At 34.2% G+C, this 18,194-nt stretch overlaps 3 protein-coding genes and 1 long non-coding RNA gene across 14 annotated transcripts in view; 3 read left to right on the forward strand and 1 right to left on the reverse strand.

Annotated features, from left to right (window-relative positions):
- Positions 1-18,194, forward strand: part of LOC127850214 (protein still life, isoform SIF type 1-like) — a 353,922-nt gene that overhangs the window by 247,043 nt on the left and 88,685 nt on the right. The gene's annotated exons all lie outside the window — the stretch shown is intronic.
- Positions 1-18,194, forward strand: part of LOC127850221 (osteopetrosis-associated transmembrane protein 1-like) — a 256,800-nt gene that overhangs the window by 129,955 nt on the left and 108,651 nt on the right. The gene's annotated exons all lie outside the window — the stretch shown is intronic.
- Positions 1-18,194, forward strand: part of LOC127850216 (actin remodeling regulator NHS-like) — a 331,736-nt gene that overhangs the window by 71,805 nt on the left and 241,737 nt on the right. The gene's annotated exons all lie outside the window — the stretch shown is intronic.
- Positions 10,182-12,409, reverse strand: LOC127850227 (uncharacterized). Its single transcript, XR_008035141.1, has 2 exons — positions 10,894-12,409; positions 10,182-10,745 (listed from the first exon to the last, which is right to left on the reverse strand). It is a non-coding gene; the product is annotated as an uncharacterized LOC127850227 (long non-coding RNA).

Here is an 18,194-nt window from a genome sequence, read left to right on the forward strand (position 1 = left end):
GCATAAGGAATGGTTTTAATTGTCGGAACAAAGTCAATTCTCTGCTCGCTAATACATTGATTTTCTCTTTGTTTGTAGGTTATTCCATTGATTGCTAAAAGGTGGTAACTATTGAGTTGATAATTGCATTTAATATTCACAGTTGTATTCTTGTTGCGTCGACATTCTAAACAATGTTTACCAGTAATTATGGACCAAATCGGCCGAGTGACATTCACACATGTTAATCCCTTTTGTCAAAACACCGCAGACAGCAGTCTACACAATAGGTCAGTAGACAAGCTTTGCGTGTTTTCATAACGTCAAACACTTAAAATCCAGTTCCGCCCAGATGTCTTCTTTAATCAGTTTACTATACAATTAGTGTTTAAATAATTACTCTACTATAATACCGTAACGATAAAGATTCGGCGTGTTCGATTTGAAATTATTTTAGAGGAAATATCAACTTATTCGCGATATAATTTCGTTAATAAATACCAAAGAAACTTTTAACCGAAATCAACAAAATTCAATGTTCTCTGCGCTACAAAGTTTGTATCAAAAAAATCAATACACGCACGCTTTGCAAGAGTATACATTGTACCTTGACCTTGTACATTGCAGCATAACTTTCGCGCGCTTTTGTCGGGAAATATACATGACTGTATATTGGAAGCATTTGTAAACGTCGTGTTAACAATTAAAAATCGTAGTGTGTTTCGGATTACGAATTATTATTCTCATTTGGAAATTTTACGGAACATTTATTCTTGTGTCATATGTGTTACGATTTAAATATTAATTTGTCAAATGTATTATATTAGACTAATTCATATTGTGGACGTACCTGTGATTTAAAAAACATAATTTTTGTACGTATTAATTTTCTATACAATTATCTTTTTTATACATGTACTACAGTATTTAAACAATTTATTATAACAATGTTTTTATTTTTTGGCATGCCCAGTAGCACACTGCTAACGCGGCGTTGCGCGGCGATCACTGATAAGAACGGAAGGTGCCTGCATTTACCGACTAGCCTAAAGTTATACACGCCGCGGGAATTAGCGAACGCGGCGTAACGCCGAGCGTTTTATCGAGTTCACCTCGCTCTTCCAACGCCGCGTGAACACTCGCTAGCAGAAAAAACCCGCGGAGGGAGCGCGTTTTTTGGGGAAAACGCGTGGAGTGTACTGTAAATGCTTTTATTTGCCTCTGGGTAAAAAGCAAATAGGCCAAGTTAAATGTAGACAAGAGGTAAAAAGGAGTGAATCACCACAAAGTTGTTTTTGAATAAGATGAACTGAATTAAACAATTAATGCTTGAGGCATAGGTTATGCTAATTTGAGAGTTTTATGATGTTTTAAAAGCATGTTTATTAATTACTGTGGGAAATGAAAAATGACATTTCTGAATGAGCCTTGGAATTACTTTATTAATAAAATAATTGGAAGAACAGACGTTTATTATGTGGAACTAAGTCTTCATGTATTAATTGTTAGGAAAGTATAAGGCGGATTTGAAGGAAGGGCTGATGAATGTTTGTGTTTGTTAAATCATTTGTAAAAACACTTAGCAGACTAATAGAGGATTACATCGACCACATTTGAATTGCCAAGGGTTGTGTGTATAGGTGGATATACCTGGAGGATAAATAAATATTTGGTCAGTATAAGTACTTATCATGATAATAGTTATGTAATTGTTTACTTTTGGTATAATGGTGTGAAGGAATTGACATTGTCTCGTCAATTGTAAATAATTGAAATGGTGAAATGTGTTCTCAGATAAGGTAAAATTGTTAACAACGTTTGACAACATTTTATTGACATTTGCAGATCCTTTTAATGGTATCAGAGGTGTCATGTGATAGTTATGTCTGTATTTACTTAAATCAGGTCTTTACAATGAATTATTGATACTTTGAGACAAATGGGATAAATGGTACACAAGTTTGTACTTCTTGCTGATATATAACATTATATGTTTAAAGCTGCTTTGAAACTGCTCAACCACACAGGTGGTCAGCGTGTGGCTATGATATTAATTAGTGAAAAAATCATTTTAAATGATAAATTATCATATTATAACGAAAAATAAACATTTCTGAAAATAAAATTTCACTATGACATATATATATATATAACAAGGTAGCCAACTCTGTTATCATCCGAATACGGTGTGCATCGTTTTGAACAGCCGTTACTTCATCAATTTTGCAGCGATTTTCACGATCTTGGTCTTACTCAACGCAGAAATAAATTTCCTTTCTGGAAATGTATATGTCTTGCAATATTTTTACAAATACTGGATCAACTTTTAAGAAATAACACGATACACAACTCGGGTGACCCTGCGCGCAGTTAACATCGATCAGACCGTATTCATGACTGAAATCTTCACAGAGTAAAGGGCATTTTCCCTGCAAAGTTCAAGAACCTCGATACCATAATTCAATAAAACGTATGAAAAAACATTCTTACCGTGCTTGCCGTTGTATTATGCATCAAAACTAACTGTCCAGCGCATTTTGAAACCTTTGTTAACATACAAAACGAGTGATTTCATTGGTCCAATGCGAAGGTGTGTCTTTACAACTGGAGATTTCATTCATAAATACGGTCTGATCGATGTTAACTGGGTCAAGCGAATTGTGTATTGCGTTATTTCTTAAAATTTGACCCAGCATGTGTAGAAATATAACAAGATATATAAATTTCCAGAAAGGAAATTCATTTCTGCGAAGACCGGGTTCGTGAAAATCGCTGCAAAATTGATGAAGTAATGGCTGTTCAAAACGATGAACCCTGTTTTCGGATGATTTCGAGTTGGATACCTTGTTATACATATATTTGGTAGTGAATTTTTTTCCAGAAAAGTTAATATTTCGTTATATTAATTATGATAATTTATCATTCAAAATGATGTTTTCACTAATTAATATCATAGCCACACGCTAACCACCTGTGCTCAACCATAGTTGAAATGAAATAGGACATCACTTACTTTACATTCCCCTGGTAAATTTGCTTTCTGATAAATTATTCATACCATTGTTTCAAATTTGATAACTGAGGATTATTGCCTCACTCAGACTAAGTTATTTATGGTTTAAAACTGTGTAATCGTGCTGGTATATATGTGAGCATTTTGTAACTGTACAAATGTCCATTCATAGTAATCCTTGAACAAGTTTATACCGCCTTTCAAAAACATTTGAAGTATTTAGAAAAAAAGGTATGTGCAATAAGCAGTTATCTTATGTGGGTGATCATGAATAAATCTTCAGTCAACAAAAACAATGGTATTTGTGTGTATTGTACAGCCAGAGTGTTTGTTTGATGTCTTGTGGGGATACGGATAACCAGCATTGTACAAGTACGTGAAAGAATTGAGATGTCAATCATATAGCGTGATTGAGATGACATTTCTCTTGATATTGTTTGGTAAAAATTGTATCACACCAGACCTTAAAACTGTTCTTTAAAAATAAAAATATTTCACTCGTTCAGCATGATTGAGATTACCTTTTTTCTGAACATCGATCTAAGATGGTGTATCACACATGAGGGCCAGTTCCGTTATCTTAATGTCATTATAGGTCAAGGTCACTATTTAGAGGTCAAATGTGAAGTATGAGGGAGATCAAATGTGAAGAATGAGGGAGAGATCAGTTTACTCCCACCCCTGCGAAATGTTGTTCTGCAGTTCACGAATAATTCGTGAACTGTTCATGAACTGTTCGTGAACTGAGTTCATGAATTGTTCACGAATAGTCAGTGAACAGAAAATGAGCCATGTCTGTGAAATGTTCTTGAAATTTTAGTTCATGAACTGTTCATGAACACTAATGGCATGAATTGTTCATGAAATATTCTTGAAACCTAATGGTATGAAGTGTTCATGAACTATTCTTGAACCATTATGGCATGAAATGTTCATGAACTATTCATGAAAACCAATGGCATGAAGTTTTCTTGAACAGTTCATGAACAACACAATGCTTGAAAAAATCTTCAGGGTTTTGCTGTTCATGAACAGTTCATGAACATTTTTTCCTATTTTTCAATGGCTCATTTTCTGTTCACAGACTGTCAGTGAATAGTTCATGAACCATAGTTCTTTAAGAGTTCATGAACTGAAGGCAGTTCTTGAACAGTTCTTGTACAAATGTTCTTAAAATTCTCTAGAACAGGTCAAGAACTCTTACTTACAGTGGTGAAAATACTATGCATATTCATACTAACTTCATAGGTTTCACAAATCTACAAGATTAGTATGCTAGACATTTCAATATTACTTTCAAAAATATTTATGAAACATCTAGCACAAAGGAATTCATGATTTATTCATGATGGATCCTCAAAGTCTGTCTCAGAAAAGTCATCAGAAATAATTGTTCATGAAATGTTCATTACTAAGTATTTATGGTTAGATGAAGAACTGTTCATGAACTTTGAAGTGTTCAACAAAAATTCATAAACTGTTCATGAACGTGTCTTAAGAACAGTTCATGTCCAAAAGTTCATGAACCAAGATCAGGAACTTTTTGAGAACGGTTCATGAACAATTCCTGATTGGCTTGAAGTGTTCATGAAATCATGAACAACATTTCGCCAAGGCAAGCATAAAATTGTTTAGAACATCAAAAAAGGAATAATTGTTCAAAGTGTTAAGCATTAGGAAACTGTATGTCATAATTAGATATACCATTTTGTTATGTCTTCTACCAAGGCCATGCTTGAAAGGTCAACAATTAAATTCACAATATTCATATGCTTTAGACTTAAAATTGAACAACTGTTCGATTTAAAATGGCTATTCAATCTCAAAATGAAAACATTGTTTAAGTTATTGTCTTCTATAGAATATATACGAGCAAGAAATAAAATTTCATGAACTAGCCGCTTTTGATAAATAGTTACATTTGAGATATACTGTAATCCTGTTATGTCCAATAGACCTGACACGGGGTCAAATTGCTGCCAAGTTTGTGCTTGATTGCTCGATAATTTCTGATCAAATATTTGTTTATGATATGGTGTACTGATACTTGTAAATAAAGACATTGTCTAAATTTGATCAATTTAATATTATCTTAGAAGAAATAGAAGTGATGGCAAATTGTTCGTATTAAATCTTGTTTTGAACCAACAAAGTATTGTTTAAGTGCAAGAAATTGTAAGCAGGAATTCAAGGACAATTTAATAATCATCAATTCATCAATGCTTCAAAATGAAAAGAAAACATTTTAATGTTGAATTACTTAATAATAAACACAAGTTAGTATCTTGGTTTTGATTTACTTTTCTGTAAACAACTGGGTGTTAAAATGTTGTTAACCATGGATTTTCGCCGTGTCTTAAATGTTGTTTTGGATTGCATGACTGATTATTGTAAAAATTCGCTGTAATTTAAAAATAATTGGATTTGGTTTTTGGTTTGTTGTAAAAATGAAGGGAAATTGTGTGTGAATTTTACTTTTAACACTGGATTTGTGATTTAAACAGTAGGCTGTTGTTCGCTACCTTCTATTCAATAAAAAGGTACCAGTTTTGTTGTTAATTTATTGTTTGAGAGGAGAAAAATAATAATTTTAGGATTCAGTATTAGAGTGCTCTGTAATTATTGTGTATATTTGTGAAGGCAGTGGACATAAAGGTTTTATTTGTCATTTTAGTACATGAACTTGTGTGTAATACCATTCATATTTCATTTACAGCATGGTGCTAGAAAAAAGGGAATATAATGAAATGGCATCAGTTTGATGGCAGTCTTTCCTTAAACTGTTGAATAAACTATTGAAGAATAGGATCACCTTATCACTAGGTGGTCAACATATCTCCTTTACAATCACTTCTGTTGTTGTTGGTGTTGACATTGTCAGTATTTATTCCCCAACATTTTAGAAAAAATTGCGTATATGAAATTGACTAAAATTGGGAACATGGTGTTGCGTTTTTGGGGAAAAATAAATACTTTTTGAAATTTGGCCCAAATTTGACCAAACAAACCCCACTGATTGTTGTTGTTGTCTTCAGGCAACTGGAGCCAAAGCGGCACGAGCAGTAACCGTCACTCCCTGGACTCAGACCTGCGCAGTGAGGAGCCCAACAAGTTCCAGTCCCAGTACTCCCTCGGCAAGGACTCTGGCAGAGACTCTCTCACATTGGAGGAGGAGAACGAGTATGTAGTAGTGATGGCTTGTGCGTTAAGTGTTATCCCAGATTAGCCTGTGCAGTTTGCACAGGCTTATTGGGGACAGCACTTTCCGCTTTTATGTTGTTGTTTTTTTCATTTTAAGGAAGGTTTCTTCTTAGCCAAAATCCAGTTGATGTGGAAAGTGTCTTCCCTGATTAGCCTGTGGGGACTTCACAGGCTAATCTGGGAGCACAATTTACCCACATGAAGTAAGCTCAGTTTTTCTTAGAATGAGGCTCATTTTAATATGTAGAGAAAAGATGTTGTTTGTTGAATTTAGACAAGAATTTTAGGGAAGGTTAAACAATTTTAGCCTTGACGAGTGGTGCAGGGTTTTTGTGCCAGGTCAATAAACTTACCTGGTGTTATATTTATCCCATATACTGACTAACTTTGAATATAGATAAAACAAGAAATATCTTTAAAAAAGATATACGGCGTTGATTGTGGTTGGAGTTTATGGAAGGTAAAGATTTAAATGAATGAGATCAAGGATAGCTAATATCTTTTTCTGTGCAGTTTTTAGCTGCATCAAACGCAGTATGGGATGTTACGCGGAGTTTTCGCGGCTTATTTTACATTATTACATATTGCTGGTCATAAACCTATAGATACAAAAAAGAAAACCAAAGTCAACCGGCCACACGCGAAGTCTCCGTACATATTTTAAATATGTATACGCGCGTTCTTCGAACAAACCTGTTTGAGTGGTTTATCGGGAATTGCTACGTGTATTTGATTCGATTATTAACAGTATCGAGAATCATCGCGCTCATACTTAATACATTAGTCAATATGCTGCAATAATACATTAGTAAATATGATGGAATAATTCTTGTTAATTAATTAAAAATAATATTTATCATGGTATTGTTGAAAACACATTAAGAATCTATTATTGACATGCCATAAAATAATATCGCTGGATATCTTCATTTAACATCTTTCTGGTGGTAAAAAAAAATCCGGTTCACCTAGTTCACGCTATAGCGTCTTTATTATATAACTATTATATAACTGACCGCGAACTCCGAACAGCACAGAAGGTCTGATCTGTATATAAACTCTGACATTCAAACACACTAACCGCGAACTGACCCCTTATACCTCGCGGGTTGAAATGCAACACATTAAAGTGAGGCATCGCTTCCACTGCTCTTTATACTTTTACATATAACATGTTGACAGGAATATGGAAGTCAGTACTAAATATGAGAACATGGCCTTTAAGTACACAACGTTCTCGCGCTGAAAATCCTCTGAAAATAAAAGATGTACGCACAAACTGTATTGATGTCGAGATTGAGTGTAAAACTGGTCTATCTATAAAGCCTTTTTATTAGAGATAAAACTGTTTCATGCTGAACACACAGTAAAACAGTGTTACAAAGACGCGGACATGTTTCCAATGTTCTAGTGGTATTATCAAATCAGCCAATGCAGTCAATGAAGTGTATTCATCTGTACTTGGCCGCGGGAAGTTTTATTTGAGTTCTATTCGACGCTAACAAAGGTCAGGCTAAGGTGAAAAGCTGGCGTATACAGCTGACGCCGAAAAATAAAACATTAACAAAAACATAAAAATCTTCAAATGACATTCATGAAAACGATGCCACTAATTTACTGGATTTTTTACATGGTGTAAATACAGTTGGAAGTTTTACCAGGGGTTGTTTAATTGCAGGCATATATGATTGCATGAAATACGACAGCTGCCAAGGGTTAAATGTGAAACTGTGCTTGTACTGAACATAAACTAATGTGACCCTTATGTTTACAACCAATAATTACCTTTTTGTCAAAGTAAATAATTAGGTGTATATGGACAAAGTGTCATGGTCTTAATTAGGTGTATATGGACATCTTGTCAGGGGCATATGTTAGTTTAATTCAAAACGAATAGTGTTCGCCAAAGAAAGTATGCATCTTTCAATATATGCTGAACTTCATTTGAATATCATTCTCAATACAAAGGTAAGATTTGTCAAAATTATTTTTGGTATTTTTTTGTCATGTTGGTTATATTTCAAAGTAAATAAACAGTAACATTTTTATATACATAACTGTACTGAATTATAACATCATTCTCAATTCTTAGTGCACTTTTGTCAACATTATTTTGTAGCTTGTTTTCATGTTATTTATTTTTCAAAGTAAATAAACTATAACATTATTAAACAACAATTCCATTTTTGGAATGTATTTAAGCTAACTTTTACCCCCCCCCCCCCCCCCACCCATCCACCTCCTATCCAAAAAAAGACATTAACAAACAAGACAAATTAAAACAACAAGAAGAAAAAAATATTTCATTTTAAAATTTAAAGACCAAAAAATAAGGTTACAAAAGGCTACCTAAGATTAGTTCCTTCTAAGAAGATGCCCTTTCTCAAGATTACAGGTGTCACTTTGTGCACCTTTAAAGGAAGCTAAACTGATCTGTCATTTCTTGCAGGGGGCGTTCCATTCGACCATTCTGGACGCGTCTAGCATGTTCTGTCCAGAATGCGTGATTGGAATAAAACGGAATACGGAAGTGTCCGGGACGTGTGAACGGAACACGGTACGCCAAACCAAAATGGCTGACAATAATATAAACATTCCTTTGCTCATTTCCTTGTTGGAAGATTCTGACGAAGAATCCGATGCCGTAGGTGAAGAAACTATGACATTATTGATGGGAGCAGCCTCTTCGCTGTAAGGAATTTAACGATTAGGGCTAAACACTCACTGTTTCGTAGTTTCAGGCTGATTTTAAATGTAAAGGTGCCATGTAAAAGATCATAATCTATAAAATATACGTGGACATTATAAAATGTGGCGGCCGTTTAGAGCTATTTTTCTAAGTCACGACCCATTTTTTAAAAATGCGAGAGGAACTCCTTCCCTTCATATGATTTTTAGGCTATGACTCTTTCCTTACCTTTGTTTTAACTGTTCTATTTCAGGCCACAGGAATTAAAGGCAAAGATTATGGACTATACAGAATCAGTTGTGCCATTTTACGACGATATGAGCTTTCGCCGTAAGTTCAGAATGTCAAAAGGGACTTTCCATATTCTTAGTCAATACCTTAAGGATCTTCCAGAGTTCAGTTTTGATCATCCTGGAGGTAAAGAGCATGTGTCAGTAGAAAAACAGTTGTTGATGACATTGTGGTACCTTGGAAGTTGTGATACAATAGATAAAATGGGAGATCGATTTGGTATTTCTACGTCGTCTGTTATTCGCTGCAGAAACAGAATATTAGCAGCAGTGAATAGACACCTCAAGCGGCGTTTCATAGTATGGCCAAACGCACAAAAGATTCCAGAAGTTGAAGAGCATTTTGGTCAGAGGAATGGTTTTCCAGGAATAATAGGAGCCCTCGATGGATCCCACATTGAAATAAAAAAGCCAACACTACATGGAAATTCATATATCAACAGAAAAGGGTATGCGTCCCTGCAGGTACAAGCAGTTTGCACCGATGACATGCTGTTTATCCACATCTTTACTGGTTATCCCGGAAGTTGCCATGATGCCAGGATCTTGAGAAACTCTGATTTATGGCAGAATGGTCCGAATCTGTGTGGAGAAAACCACATTATTGCAGATGCAGCCTACCCCACCCGTAAATGGCTTTTAACCCCTTACAGAGACAACGGGCACTTGAATGCTGCTCAAAAGAAATATAACAAATACCATTCGTCGTGCCGTGTTGTTATAGAACGTGCTTTTGCTTTACTTAAAGGCAGGTTCAGGCGTTTGAAGTACATTGATGCAAGTGTGAAAACTGCAGTTATTATTATAATGTGCAGTTGTATTTTCCATAACATATGCCTAATAAACCATGACGATGTAAACGAATTTCTTGAAGATGCCGACATGCTAGATCCAGTTTTAAATCCCATTTGTGTACATGACAATTATAACGACGAAGGAGTTCGTAAAAGGGACTTGATAGCTGCTGGTCTGATTTAAAGTCTGTGTACAATATAATAAAACTTCAAACTGTAATTTTCTTTTTTATTCTAACGATAAATCTTATTTAAACATAATTAAACATGAACAAGAGATAAAACCTTAAAACTCTTGGAATGTAGAGAACAGTTCTGAATAGTGCAAATGATAACGTAACATATAACATATGAACACATAAAAACAAATCAGGAAAATGATAATAAGATCTAAATGTACATGATTTTAAAGCAATTTATGAGATCAGTTCGAATAATAAGAGTTATATGTTCCAGCAATAAATGTTCTATGAACACTGTTTCATCAGTTCTTTAGATAATCCTGACTAAAAAGCCTGGCATAATTAATAAAATCTTGAAAAGATAGCAATATAAACAAGAGATGTGTTTGTCAGAAACACAATGCCCCCTAATGCATTGCTTTTTTTACCTTTGACCTTGAAAGATGTCCTTGACCTTTCACCACTCAAAATGTGCAGCTCCATGAGATACTTATGCATGCCAAATATCAAGTGGCTATGTTCAATACTTCAAAAGTTATTGCAAAACTTTACTATATTAATTTTTTTAATTTTCGGCCTTTGACCTTGAAAGATGACCTTGACCTTTCACCACTCAAAATGTGCAGCTCCATGAGATACACATGCATGCCAAATATCAAGTTGCTATGTTCAATAATTCAAAAGTTATTGCAAAACTTTACTATATTAAAGTTTTAAATTTTGACCTTTGACCTTGAAGGATGACCTTGACCTTTCACCACTCAAAATGTGCAGCTCCATGAGATACACATGCATGCCAAATATCAAGTTGCTATGTTCAATATTTTAAAAGTTATTGCAAAACTTTACTGTAAGGTTAAAGTTTTGGGACAGAATAACAGACAGAAAGACAGACAGACAGGCCAGAAACAATATACCCCCGATCATTCGATCCGGGGGCATAAAAATTATTGTCCTAACTAAAAGTTGAAATACATCAACCCCTTAATAAAAATCAAATACTTAACACTAGAAATAAATACATTTGTTGTTGGATATTTGAAAAAAAAAACATGTTTACAAGTGTATATTATTTTTAAGCAATGATGTTCTAATAAACTCATTACAACCAATGCGATCATACAAGGTAATTTTTGGAAAGAAGGAAATGTGCGCTTCTTAAATCAGACAGAAGTTGGTCGACAGTGTAAATTTTTTGATTTTTCATTTAAGGATTGTTGTAATCAAAATGCAACTTTGACATTAATACTGTGCTGATTCCAGTGAATTAACAAACACTGATGCATGTTACAATACATTCCTATTACTGTACTGATTCCAGATAATGAACAGACACTGATGCATATAGCAATAAATTACAATGTTGTTTAATGTAAATAAATGTGGTACTGACATATTTTAAGGATTCATTTAAATTAATGTGTCTGTATAGTTTTGTTTGCTGCTGAGTTTATTACAAATGATACCAAAGGGAAACTTCACATTAAGTATCTAGTGATTCAACAATAACAATTTCAAGATCCACTCACATTTAAAAAATTGTTGTTAACTTGTTTAATTAATTTGAATCAGTCTATGAATTTTTTACCAACCAGAAAGAAATATGATTAAAATACTGTCAGATTATTTAACCGCCAAATATTTACAACTGGTTCATTTATCTATAGCATAAACTTTGCCCTAAAATGAAACAATTCAAACTGTGCCAACAGAACAAAGAATAAAATTGCCAAACAATGAACAACAGTTACGCCACTAGCCACTAACTCAACTGGCTTTACCGTAAGCACCACTTTACCAAAAAAACAACACTTCAATGTAAGTCCATTGTACAAAGTATATGACTGCTAAAAAAACTTTAAACACAAGGCAGGAATTACAACTAGCTGAAAATACATTCATACCAAAATGTAAGCAATCAGTTAAAACAACACTCAATAGCATTATATGAATAATGTCAAATCTTGAATCTAGTAACACTAGTAGCCTAAACCATATTTTTGAATGCCAATAACCAATCATATTTAACAACCAAGAATAAAACCAGGCCTATCATTTATAAGGACTGTTTTTTTTATCAGTAGACAACTGAATATAATATGCAAATTTTGGTCTGTGCAAAACATTTTGACTTACAGCATCTAAAACCTGATGACCAAAGGAAATGCGACCATAATAGAGTTCGAGAACATTGCCTAAATCTTCATCACAACCGGTACAAATAGGCAGTGAAACTGACTTGAGTCTAGGCAGAGAATCTATGACATCATGTTTGAGCACTGTCGGGGTTAGTGACAAGTGAGAGGAGACAACTTCAAAATATTCTAAATTTGGACATTTAGTGCAAATGCTAGCAATCTCTTGATCGCCAAAAAATGGACCAACCAATTTCAATTTCTTCAATACTTTAAAGCATTCCAGATTTTCGATTATAGCTGTGTGACTGACGTTGCCAGTTTGATATACAATTGTTAATTGTTCTAATTTTGAACAAACACATAAGAAACTAAACAGTTCTTCACAAAGCTGATATTCTGCAAGTGTCACATAATTCAGGCGACTGGCAATGACAGCAGCAAATCTTGTGCACACAAGTCTTGCAGAATTTAGCAATTCAAGGTTATCAACATTTTCCACTAATATCCTGATGAGTATTTCATCTGGCAAATCCAGTAAAGACAGATTTCTTTCACCTGAAATTAAAGCACATTCTGAGCCTATGTCCTAAATCACCACAACATTCTAATGTATTTTTCTCATAAATAACAAATTATAAAATGCATTTTTAACTGAGCATAAACTAGAGCTTTGTCATTGAATGCGACAAATACCCCCACATTGCTTTGACACATGATATACAACCTGAGTATTGTTAAATATTTTGTCAAAATATTGTGAAATAAATCAATCCATGGTGAAGTTACTTCTGAGTTTCAAATTTGAACTGATTCCAACAATTACCTTAGTGTGACCTTCACATTGTAGGAGATATTATTAAAGGGGGGTACCATTTTCATACAGTTATGATGGGTATTTATAAAATAAATAATGAGGAAGAAGTTTGCTCCACAATATAAGACTGCCATTATACACTATATGGCGAAGTTCAAGGGGACATAACTCTGCAATTAGTGAATGGCATGGCCTGAAAATTACATCTTGCACATGAATATTTGATATTGATAATATATATGAAGTTTTAATTCAATCCCTTGAAAAATGTGGAAGAAGTTTGCTCCACAAAGTTGTGTTGTTTTGTACACTATATATGGCTAAGTTCAAGTGCACATAACTCTGCAATGAGTGAATGCTGAATGGTGCATTTTAAATAGGTTAGAAAAAAGAATTTAAGGTGGTGCGTAAGAGCTTTGGCTCAGTATATTTACTTATAACAGCTTCATATTAACTGTGACATAAAAACATACATAAATGAGTAGCCCAACAGACAGGAATAAATCATAATCATTCCTTTGAAACAATATTTTCAAATGTCCTTATTTATTTTTAGACACTGTATCTATCAATCGAGAAAGAAGTGCTAATTTCTCTTGATGCATTCTTTCCTTCCTAGAAACTTCTTCTTTTCGATGCTCTTCTTGGGCTTCTATGTAACTTTTCATGACTCCGACCATTTCTCCTGAGGCCGACTTACGCTTTTTTCTTGCTGGTACTGGATCCTCTCCGTTGTCTTCAGAATCATCCAAGGTGGAACCACAAACCGATCCTGTCTCAATGTGACTACTCAATGTCATTACTGGGCTAACAATGGGATCTTTCCCAAAGTATTCATCAAGTTGACTTTCATACTCGTACTTTTTCTTTCCAGACCCACTGGTTGTATTCTGGTCTTTTATATGTTTATATCCTCTTTGCAAAGTTTTCCAACGTCCTGCAATTTGGTCTGCATTATACATATGGGAATGTGCAACCATAACTTTAGCAATGTCCTGAAATACCCTCTTCTTTGTTGTAAATCCCTTGTCCATTTGCTCTTTTCGCGTCTTCATTTCGTTTATCAGTAAGAGTGTGGCAGCTTTACTCCAAGAAGTTGATTTCTCACTCTCGTCAGAGGTGATACATGTGGTGCCTGTGCCTGTGTTGCCTTCTTCCATGTTGTCGCAATTTTCATCATGGTCAGGTTGACTGTCTACTTGCTCTGAAAATATGAATTAATAATTATTGTTCTACCCTTACATAATTGAAACAGTATTTTCATCTCCTAACAAAAACTATCACAAGACTGGTTAAAATCACATAAACAATACCTGTCATTAAAGTGAGCTAATGTCAATGTTGAACATTGAACAAGAGCTGTTCATAAGACAGCATGCTCGACTAAAACATTAGCAAGTGACCTTAAATTTGACCGCAAAGACACGAGTAAGGTTTCAATTGAATACCCATAGCAATTTTTAAAAATGTTGCTGCATGCAAATTTTAAACCAAGATATGTTATGTACAAAAAGGTGTATAATTGATTTAAAAGTCAAGCCAGGAGTATGAGGCTTGGTCAGTGACCTAACATAATGACCCCAATAACATGTGTGAAGTTTCAATTAATTCCCTTTATTAGTTTATGAGATAGCAAATCGAAACGCAACAAGAGATGTGTTTGTCAGAAACACAATGCCCCCTACTGCCTCGCTTGGATTTCATTTTTATATTATATCCCTTTAAAAAATATTACTTCCCTTGTAAAAATTATCTGTGCCTGCCAAATAATAAATAGAAGTTATCTCACTTTAAAGTGTGTTACTTCCCTTGGATTTATTTTGGCCTTTGACCTTGAAGAATTACCTTGACCTTTCACCACTCAAAATGTGCAGCTCCATGAGATACACATTCATGCCAAATATCAAGTTTCTATATTCAATACTGAAAAAGTTATGGGAAATTTTTAAGTTTTCGGACGGACGGACAGACGGATGGGCTGACAGACAATTCAATGCTTAAATGCCACCCTACCGGGGGCATACAAAATTTCAACAAAGTGTGACGTCGTTCTGTGACTCTAAATCCACGGGTAAGTCAGTTATCAATTGTAAACCCTTGTCCCGTTCCTGTCAGTGTGACCTCATTTTCTAGCATACTGTACTTTAAGTCAATACTTGTCATCTTGTGAAGTCAAACTTTCCAAAAAACACCCGGGTCTCAAGGTTACTGACCAAAATTGATTTAACCGTTGTCATATTTCTGCCCTTCTGACCTTGCCCTTTTGACTACCATAATGAATTCAAAGTCACACTTGACCTGTATTTCACATTTTGTCTCACAAGTGTGTACCAATAATCAGTAATTATTTCAAACCTTCATTTGTAGGGCTATATCTCAATTTTGTGAAAAAAAATGTAAACAAGGGCTGTTTGTAAAACATGCATGCCCCCATATGGGCTGTCAGTTGTAATGGCCGCAATTGTGTGAATACGTTTTTTGTCACTGTGACCTTGACCTTTGACCTAGTGACCAGAAAATCAATAGGGGTCATCTGCCAGTCATGATCAATGTACTTATGAAGTTTCATGATCCTAAGCATAAGCGTTCTTAAGGTATCATCCAGAAACCATCTGGTGGACGGACCGACCTACCGACGGACTGAGGTGCAAAACAATATACCCCCTCTTCTTCGAAGAGGGGCATAAATATATCATTAGTCGTATACAAGTTATGTACTGTGTGCACATTTCAATCAATACCTGAAAAATCAGCTACATTTGTCGTCCATGTATGGCTTATCAATTCATAGGCATGGTGCCGTTTCATTGGATCTGAAACAAAAATGAGTAAAATGAACAAAGACGCAGAAATTCGTCTTCACAATTATTCAAAGGATTCTATCAAAATGAAATGGACTAGTGTATGTAACATGTTACAACAATCAACAATTTTAATAATCTCAAGGAATACTCCAAGTTTTAAAACCTCATTATCAATGAAATGCCTTTAACATTTTTTTTAAAGGATGTTGAATCATTCCAATAGTAGTGTCTTCATGCGCCTAATGGTAGAGTATAACTACCATGGCATGTTTGACATACTGTTAACCTGAAATACCGTTGTGATTACTTAATAACGGAGTACAATAATAATACACTTTATTCGAAAAATAAATGTAAAATTTCCATTATAAAAATAATGTAAATTTGCCAGATCCTTACAGATTTTGCTACCTTGTTTTGGTTCACTGAATATTTTTGCTTTTTCATTCTTATTTTTTTTTAAAGATTCTGTTGTCTACAGTTTCAATAACTATTACAGACCATTCACCGATTAAATTTATCAAGTAACTGTTAATATTGGACTAAGGTACATGTAAAAATGATAATAAAACAGATTACTGTTAATACTAACTTAATAGTACACACAGAGTAAATTTACAACTTTTCAAACAAAGTACATTTACTCCCATTTTTTTAATCTGGGAGTACAATAACATTTACTCTCTTGTTTATGAATCCACGAGTACATTTACTCCCATATGTAAAGGCCCTGCCAATTATGGTTACCTGAAGAATTCAAAGCTTCAACCATCTGAGGGGATACTTTCAGAAATCTGGATTCTTTTGTAACTGGATCCTGCAGCTGGATAACAAGCTCACTGAAAAAAGTAAATGTTCTATTTGCACAGGGAAGCTTGATATTACAACCACACACTTCAAAAAATGCTGTGTAGTTTGGGAATAAGTCATTTTAGGCCTAAGAAAGGTAAGTTGAATTTTATCAGCCAGATGGACCTTATATCTTTGGGTATTGGATTAACAGAATGGTTTCGCACCCTGTTGCATATAAATTTCAATGATTCATGATTTTCATAATTACACTATGAATTTATCAATAATCACCATTTTGCTATTTGGGTCTTTCAGAAAATTGTTTTTCATCGCGAATTTTTGTGACAATTGACGTGTACATTTCGCATCGCCGTATGGTGTATGCAGAATCGTTTCTCATCAAAGTATTATAGTCTGATTAGACGCAACAAATACAAATATACAGATTATAACTCACAACACTCATGAAAACTGGAAATAATTTTTATTTTACCTATCGTTCGATGCTTTGTCTGCCATCTTGGATTCCGCACTACACCAGCTCGATTGCGGGGACGGTTGGAACGTGTTCTGCACGTGGTTCCGTCTTATTCCATTGCGATTCTCTATGTCCCGGATGTTACAGACGGTGAATGGAACGCACCCGCAATTATAGAGTCTAGACACTTAAGTGTCAGGTATTGGGTGTGTCATGTTTACATTGTATTCCACTAACAGAGTAAATTAATAATGCCATGTTAATTTCATTGATAGAGTTAATTAATAAATATGCCTTGTTTATTTAGTTAATTGGGTAAATTAATAATTAACTTGAAAGAAGCAAAATGGAAACACAGTCTCAGTGTACCACATGTATAAATGTATGCACAGTCAGATCTAAATGTACTTTTCATTAACAAACCACTAGATAAATGGTAAAAGCTGTTTTTAGCTAATTCAAGGTGCTAGATCAAAAGAAATGTGATGCAAATTCATTGTATTTTGTTAATCGTAAATTAATTATCAACTTGCTAGAAGCAAGAAAATGAAACCACAGTCTGTGTAACACATTTATAAACTTATTTGCTGTCAGATGTAAATGAACTCTACATTTACAAAACACATGACAAATGGTTCAATACTGCTTTAAACTTATTCAAGCTGCTATTATTATAAATACGAGCATATACATTTAGTATATTTGTATACTTTGTTATTGAATATTTTTAATGAAATATGTATAAAAAATTGTGGGAATGAATCTCAGATTGAAACTTTGGTTAATGGATTTGCTGTTTTTCCAAAATAATGGCAAGTAGCTGGAACTGTATTATAGGTAACATTGCAATACTTTATAATGGTTCAGTTATACTACACGGTAACCGTATTTTTTTGTGTGCATAAATCCTTTTTTTCTGAAATCACTGCTTATTCGTTAACACTGACCTAAAAATGTGAAGTTTACGACTGTGATTTTTTTTTAAACAATTGGAAACACATTTAAATAGAGCAGATGTTT

This window comes from Dreissena polymorpha, chromosome 11, assembly GCF_020536995.1.
Source record: "Dreissena polymorpha isolate Duluth1 chromosome 11, UMN_Dpol_1.0, whole genome shotgun sequence".
Lineage (NCBI taxonomy): Eukaryota > Metazoa > Mollusca > Bivalvia > Myida > Dreissenidae > Dreissena > Dreissena polymorpha.